This window comes from Rhinolophus sinicus, chromosome 2, assembly GCF_057876585.1.
Source record: "Rhinolophus sinicus isolate RSI-liver-muscle chromosome 2, RSI-T2T, whole genome shotgun sequence".
In the NCBI taxonomy this organism is placed as follows: domain Eukaryota; kingdom Metazoa; phylum Chordata; class Mammalia; order Chiroptera; family Rhinolophidae; genus Rhinolophus; species Rhinolophus sinicus.
Window position 1 is genome coordinate 53921315 of NC_142502.1, and position 8591 is coordinate 53929905.

Below are 8591 nucleotides of genomic sequence, written 5' to 3' on the forward strand. Positions count from 1 at the left end.
AGTCTCTTTTAATTCGGGACAGTTCCATTTTCTTTGTCATTTATAACTTTGACACTTGAAGAGCCCTGGACGTTTGTTTAGAATGTGTATCTCAACATGGGTTTTTTTCTGGCTTTTCTTCACAATTAAATTCAGGTCATGCATTTTTGGCAAGAATATCCCCGAAGTGATGCTGTGCCGTTCTCTGTGCATCTTGTCAGGAGACACAAGATGTCAGTATGTCTTGTAACTGGTGATGTTTGTTCACTTGGCTAAGGTGGTCTACCAGGTTTCCTCACTGTAAGTTACTATGTTTTCTCTTTGTAATGAGTAAATGTCTTGTAGGGAGATACTTTAAGAATGTGTAAATACCTGTTTTTTATTATATTTTGCTCACTAGTTTTATCATCCACTGATGATTCTTGCTTAAAATAATTATGACTATTGTGTTTGTCGAGTGGTGATTTCATCTTTCTTTCTACACTTATTAATGAAATTCTACTGAAAGGAAGAGCTGTCCCTTCTCCCCAATTTACTCTTTAATTATGTGTTTATATTGGTATGGACTCGTGGGCATTATCTTCTACTACCGTGTTTCCCCGAAAATAAGACCGGGTCTTATATTAATTTTTGCTCCAAAAGACGCATTAGGCTTATGTTCAGGGGATGTCATCCTGAAAAATCATGCTAGGGCTTATTTTCCGGTTAGGTCTTATTTTCGGGGACACACGGTAGTTATAATCCATTGGTATAATTTTCATTACCCAGATTGTCCCAGGTTTGGCCCCTGTGTCCTTTCATGTCCCTATAAGTTTTCAAGCACTTCCTTACTTCTGGCGTCACCTGGGACCCCAGGCTCAACTTGTATTGGTCTTGATCCAGCCCTAGAATTCAAAGAGCCCCAATTCTCTTTATTGGGGAATGGCATTTAAAACCAAGATCTGAGTACCAAGTTAGTATCCTCATAACTACTGGGTGGCATTCCTTCTAGGCCCTGTCAGCAAGCAGTTAGGAAACAGATGGATACACACATGTGCACACGTCTGTCCTTGTTTGTCTCACCCCTCTCTGTCCCTGTCGTCCGTGTGTGTGTGTAACCATACATTCATACTGATACCTCTTACTACAATCCAACATCACAGGATTTAGCCCAGCATTCCACCTTTATTTAACTTATTGCTCAATCCTAGAATGCTCATAAAGTAATTTCACAGTTGCTAACCCATACGCCTATGAAAAATTTAATTTAGCCTTAGCATTTATAGCAAATACTGTTTTCCAAAGTTATGTTAGGTAAGTTTTTTTCATCCCCATCTACTTCAGTCTGGTTATGTTATTCACTTGTAATGCAGTTAGGTTCATATGTTACTGTTTGTGTTCCTTTTTGGGTTCCCCCTGCCCCACATGACTTAAATTATTTACTTTTGGAGTGTATGCTATTAACATGGTTCTAAAGTCAGAACTGTATAAAAAGTTATACTCAGAGCCACGTCACTCCCCCATATCCCTTCTATTCTGTTCCGAAATTCTCCATTCCTCACTCCATTCCTACTTATCCGCTGTCGGTAACCAATCTCATTGTTTTTCTGGTTTATCATGTATGTGTGTGCATGTGTGTTTCGTACAAATAACAGATGCATGCATATTTTCTTATTTCCTCTCTTGCTTGCATGAAAGGTAGCAAACTATAGGTACTGTTTTGTACTTTGTCTCAGGTCTCATATTGTTATGTTCTGCTAAAGGAGCCCTTCTCAGTTCTCCCTCCAGTCAAGACCTTTCAAATCTTCTAACCATTAGCCAGCATCCTCCCCTCCTCCTACTTAGTTCTCTCTACTTTAGACCTCAGCCCATGCATCACCTCCTCTGGGAAGCTTCTTTGTTCCCTTGACTAGCGTAAACCCCCCTTTTAACATTATACCATGTTTCTTTTGTTGGTAGCACTTATCACAATTACAGGTTTAGATTTATTTGGGTAAATATTTGATTAGAATCTATCTCATGTAAGCACCACGTGGGCTGAGACCATTGTTCTGTTTCACTCGCTATTATATCCCCTCACCCAGTTCAGTGTCTGGCATATGTGTTTGTTAAATGAAAAAATGAATGAAATGAAGTGCTGGTAATACGATTACATGTCAACAAAATCCCAATGAAGTCAAGTAAGTTGGATATCCGACAGGTTATCACAGATTATTTTAAAATGATAAAATACATTGCTTACATTTACTTCATTGTGGGACTACCACCTTCATAAAAATAACAAATGAAAACAAATTTTTTTGAGGTTCTGAGAAGTATTTAATCTGCCTGTCTTTAACTATTCTCAATTTCCCCGTATCTTTTTCTAAGAATATGGTTTCTTTTCATTTTTCTGAACATTCACCCATGCCATTTGCAATGCCTGAAGAGCCTCCTTTTTCGTTTTCCACCAGTGACCTCTCAGTGACCGTCTTCATCACCTGCCTCTGTAAGTAGACATGCCAAGGCTGATGGCTGTCCTGTAAATCTCTTCTCTTTTCCCTTCTGTAGCAGCAGCACCCCTGATTTTAGCTGCATTTCTCAACCTTCCTTATGGGTACATGTGGCCATGTAACTGACTTGTGGCCAATGAGATGTGAGTAGAGATGGTAGGTGTAACTTCCAGGAAGTGCCCTTACAGAGAGCGTGTTCTCTTTTCTTGCCTTTTCTCCCCCCTGCTGGGTGCAAGGGGAACATGATGGCCTGAACTGGAGCAGCAGCTCAGCCTTTGAGTTGGAGCAACAATATAGAGGACCCTGATGTGTGGATTCCTATCTTAGCCTGAGGCTGTCTACCTTCAGACTTTGACAAAAGAGAGAGAGGGGGAGTATATCACCTTGTTTAAACTACTGCTATTTGGGTTTTCTATCGCTAAAGGCAAATCAAATCTCAATTTATTATACTTTGCCTTGCCATAACATCCAGGCCTAGAGTCAACATTACCACTTAGCGAGTAGGGATAAATAACCTAAACAAATACTTGCTGAATGGAGGATCCCACACAAAGGAAAGCAATGAGTTAGGGATCCTTAGGAGTGGCCCAGGTAAGGTCGAGTGAGTCAGCTACAGGTGGGTGGGGGGGACAAGCTGAAAGAAATTTTCCATAAGGGAAAATTCAGACAAATCCAAAATGTGAGACATTCTGTAAGTTAATTGACTTAAACTGGGATGTAGGTTAAAAGTGACCAGTGCAATGCAAGAACCTCGATTGGATTTTTGAATGGAACATCAAAAACAATGGCACAGCAAAACAGCTATAAATGTTTTTGAGACAATTGCATAAAGTTGAATATGCTTTGAAGATGAACTGGATATACGATAACATTATGGAATTACTATGAATTTCCTTACATGTGATAGCGTTATGTTTATGAAAGAAAATGTCCTTATTCTTAGGAATTGCGTACAGTTGGGAACTTAGGAACTGAAGAGCAAGATACCTGCAACTTACAGTCAGTGGGTTTAAAAAATGAAAACAGGCCACATTGTTAGAAAAAGATAAGGAGGAAATGAGAATAGTTGGATAAATGCTTTTCAGAACTTCAAGAAAGGTTACTTTTATTTAGGTTTCAGGGAATATGTGTGTTTGTGGATAAACAGAAAGTAAATGTAACATGTTAATAATTGGTGAATTTAGATGAAGGGTGCATAGGTATTCATTACACTACTTCAACTTTTCTGTAAGTTTATATTTTCAATATAAAATGTTAGGGAAATTGTGATATTGAATTGGCCTAGAATAGACACTGAACATCAATTAATGTAAAATATTGCTTTTTAAAAAGAATTCATAAGTGATATTGGCCACTTACTGGTAATCCTTCGGTTTACAGAGGAGCAGGCCCTGTTCTAAGTGCTCTGCATGGATTATCTCACTGACCCCTCCCAACAGCCCCGTGAAGTAGGGACCACTCACTTTCCACTCCATTTCACAGAGACGTTACATGAGCTTGGCATCTCACAACCATGAAGGGGCCGCCTGGATCTGCACCCAGGGAGTCTGATTCCCGAACCTGTGCCCATTGTACCGCGTGTCTGTGCCACCATATGGTCACAGCAGTAGCATGACCACACACAACTGGATTATTATCACACGTTTGAATTGCCTGTTTGCAGGTACCATCTCCAAAAGCAAATCAAACAGAGCTTCACGAAGTCCAGAGTCTGGGCTATTGGCCTCAGTTCTCTTAGCTTCATCGCTCTAAACAACTGCATGCTATTTACTGCAACTTCATACAATACTTTCAATCCCCTGAACAAAATTATACCCTTACTTTCTATATTATACGAACAGTTTTTACTATTGCTTTAATGATAAATTGAAGAAAAGTACTAAAATGAAAAATATCTCAGTTGAACAAAAAGGCAAAAATTTTTACCTGAGATGTCTTTTTGATGTATGTTTTAAACCTGGTCTGATGAGGTCCCTGCAGTTCTATAAAACCTTTGTGCATCATGATAGGCTTCCATTTGCATCCTTACAGAAGTAGTTCTGAAATATCTAAGAATCTAAGAAAATGTCCATGTAGAAATCAAGATGGAAACCAGATCAAATGAAAGACTGTGTTATACAGCCAACATAATTGCTTTTATTAACTTACAATGTGACTATTAGAAGGGAAATTCTTATTTGACGGTTACTGAGATGCAAATGATATGCAAGCCTTCTTCTCTGTGTCAAAAAAAAAAAAAAATTCCTGACACTGGTGGTTTGCATGAAAATCAAGCAAAACAGTTTATTGTGAAATCAATAAACCTCTTGTATCCCAGCACATAAAGGATGCAGTCCACATAGAGGAGCCACTGTCTAGAAGCTAAAAGGCACCAGTTGGACCCAAAGAAAAGAAGATGTTCTCCAGATGATGTGGCCAGAGCTGAGAATGGGGTGGAGGGTACAAGGTAAATATGGACACCAGGGGATTCTGCTTTGCCAGCTTTGAATCCTTGTTTCTTATTGACAGACAGGACCTAATGGACATAGTACTCACTGACATCTCATAAGCTCTCTACTGTTTTTTCTGACTCTACAGCAGACTCTGTATCTGGAGTACACAGACAGGCTTCCAAAACAGGGAGCAAAGTTGCATGTATTTTTCTGCTGACAATGTCCCACAGCTTTCACCAGTCTCAGAAGGATTCATGATCCCCCAACTCCCGCCCAAAAAAGGTTAAAAATGACTGCACTAAAATACTGCTGTGGGGAAATAGTCTTTACTTGACAGAGTGAGTATGTTAGGAAAAGAAAAATAGGGTCTCTCTTCTACTTATATTTTCTAAAAGTAAACACGGAGGCCGTCAAAATTCGTGGAAGGCAAAAACTGGAACATGATTTAAATTGTCTCTTTTTGGTCATTCTTTTGATATTCAATTGGAGACATTCTGGCATTCTGTTTTTAGACTTGGTTTTGTCAGGATGGGATGGTAGAAGGCCAGCCTGGATTAATTAACAATCAGATTTATGCAATGTTTAACGAATTTGAACTCATAAATAAAGATTGCTGTTTTAAAATAGCGATAATGGGTAGACGGCTGGGTGGATGGATGGAGGGATGAAAGATACTCAACCACAATGTTAGCAGAGAGCCTAAAAGTAACTGCCTTAGTGCAGTGGATATCCAAGGAGCTCCTCTTCCCCCCACGCCCCACACCCACCGCCAGGTGGCGCCCAGACCCACCACACAGTGACCAGACCTTTGCCCCCTCACGCCTCTGCTGTCTACATGAGCACCCACAGACCTGGCAGTTTTGCACACAGAACTTTCCCTGAGAACCAGTCAATAGGGGCTGAAACTAACTCTTCTAGAGGCAAATCTCTCTATGCTCCTGCGACATCTTCCATAGAGATCATTCAGTTCAGGCCCAGGTAACAGGCACTCCACAGGCTTGCTGGGCCAAATTTTTTTTGACATTTTTGTAGCCTGTAAGTATCCTTGCTACCCCCTAATCATTGCCCATGATTTAGTCTCATACCAATTCTTTCCTATAATCTCTCCCTGAGGCTTGTGGACAAAAAAAGGGGGGCGGGGGCAGAGGAGGTTCTATGGAAAGTAACCTCCCAGGGTGATCGGATCATAGATTCCTAACTGGGCAGGTCATGCCCCAGGCATGTAACGTTTTAGTGAGAGGTTTATCTTTGACTTAAGCCAGCCCTGTCCATTGTTCTTGTGCATCTAGGATAACACACCTTTGAAATAAATGTGAACTTGTTGCAACGATGTTGCTAATCTTTTTTGATATCAGAGGGATTATTCATTATGAATTTATACCAACTGGACAAACAGGTAACCAAGCTTACTGTTTGGAAGTGCTGAAAAGGCTGCGTGAAAAAGTTAGACATCCTGAACTTTTTGCCAACAATTCCTGGCTCTTGCATCATGACAATGCACCAGCTCACACGGCACTGTCTGTGAGGGAGGTTTTAGCCAGTGAACAAATAACTGTATTGGAACACACTCCCTACTCACCTGATCTGGCCCCCAATGACTTCTTTCTTTACCCAAAGATAAAGGATAAATTGAAAGGAAGACATTTTGATGAGATTTAGGACATCAAGGGTAATATGACGACAGCTCTGATGGTCATTCCAGAAAAAGAGTTCCGAAATTGCTTTGAAGGGTGGACTAGGCACTGGCATCAGTGCATAGCTTCCCAAGGGGAGTACTTGGAAGGTGACCATAGTGACATTCATCAGTGAGGTATGTAGCACTTTCTCTAGGATGAGTTCGTGAACTGAATTATCTGAATATGTGTGTGTGTGTGTGTGTGTGTATATATATATATATATATATATATATATATATATATATATATATGTTTATGTAGGAAATGCTTTTTATAACGCATAGAAAATTTCAGAATAAGCACAGAAGCTGATGACTGTATTTGTCTCTGGGGAGAAGAACTGGGGGACAGAGTTAGGAGGGAAACTTTGCCCCTTAGAGTCCCAGCAGGAAACCAAAAGCACACTCAAACTGGTTATTTTGAGGAGCATTTATTTAATAAAAGGGATGTTTACAAGAGGATAGAGCCCCAGGGCCAGCAACAGCAGGAAGCCCTTATCACCCCTCTGGCAAAGGAGAAATGTGTGGAATTAGTTCCTGAAACCCACAGAGGGTAGCAATGCAGAGGAAAGGCTGCCTGATAGGAGCCATGGCCTAGGGAGCCTGCAGGAAAAGATACCATGGGTTAGTCATCCCTTCCTTACACTCCTCCTGCCCTCCAATCTCCATGTTAAAAGGTAAACTCCATGAAGGAAGGTTCAGCCGGTACAACAGGAAGCCATAGTGCAAGGAAGTCATTGATGTCCTTCCTGCAGGTGAGCCGCCAGGGCAAGGAGCAGGGGGGAGAAGAGCCGGATCACATCTGGAGGTAAGGGGAGAAGACCAGCATGGAGATTTACTTTTCAGTGCGTTCTTTTTCATAGCTTTTGAGTTTTGTACTATGTTCATGTATTTATAATAAAAATAGAAATCATAACCTCTTTTTTGAAAGTATGGAAAACATATTTATTTCCGCCTCTAATTGTCACCTTTGCTTTCCTCTTTCACAGCCAAATTGTTGTGGGTGTTATCTGCACTTACCATCTGGCCCTTCATTTTTTAATCTTAGCTTCTGCTCCCTTGACACTTGAAGGGGCTCCCCCACCAAGATCAGCAATGTCCGTTCTGCTGGCTAAATTTATTTTGCTTGATTTTGGAGGAACATGAGACACTACTGATCCCACCTCACACGTTCTTGAACCACCACCCCCTTCCTCTGGCTGCTGCCATCCTAACACCTGTCAGGCTTCCCTCCTGGCCTCCCTTCTCTCAGTTCCCTGGACAAGCCTCCCATCCTCCAAATGTGGTATTCTCAGGGTTCTGTCCTTGGCCCTTCTCTCCTCTCACACAGCATAACCCTCACATTCTCATGTCTACTCCCTTACCTTTAATGACCTCCAGCCATCTCTACCCCAGGCCCAAATTTCTTCTCTAAACTCACACATTCAGTTGCCACTGGCCATCCCCAACTTGGGATTCTACAGGTTGTCTGTTATGGGCTGAATGTGTCCCCTTAAAAATCCGTATGTTGAAGTCCTAACCCTCAGTACCTCAAAATCTGACATATTTGCAGATGAGGCCTTTAAAGAGGTAGTTAAGGAAAATGGGGTCATTCGGGTGGCCCTACATCAGTATGATTAATGTCCTTAGTAAGAAGACGAGATTAGGACACAGACATACGGAGGAAAGACCATGTAAAGACACAGGGTAAAGATGGTCATGAACAAGCCATGGAGAGAAGCCTGCCAACACTTTGAATCACAGATGTATAACCTCCAGAACTATGAGGAAATTTCTGTTGTTTAAGCCACCCAGTTTGTGGTACCCAGTTTGTTATGGCAGGCCTAGCAAACTAATACACTGTCCAAGCTCAAAATGTCCCAAATCCTTCTCCTCACCCACCTTCTCAATTGCCCCTCACTCATTTGAGCCTGGTTATTATTTGCATGTCCTGTCTCAGCATCAAGTCAGTCTTGCAGAAAATGTTTTCTGAGAGTGATGTAACGACTCATAAAATGCCCAAGTCCAGTGGATCAGAAAGTAAACAGGCAAAGT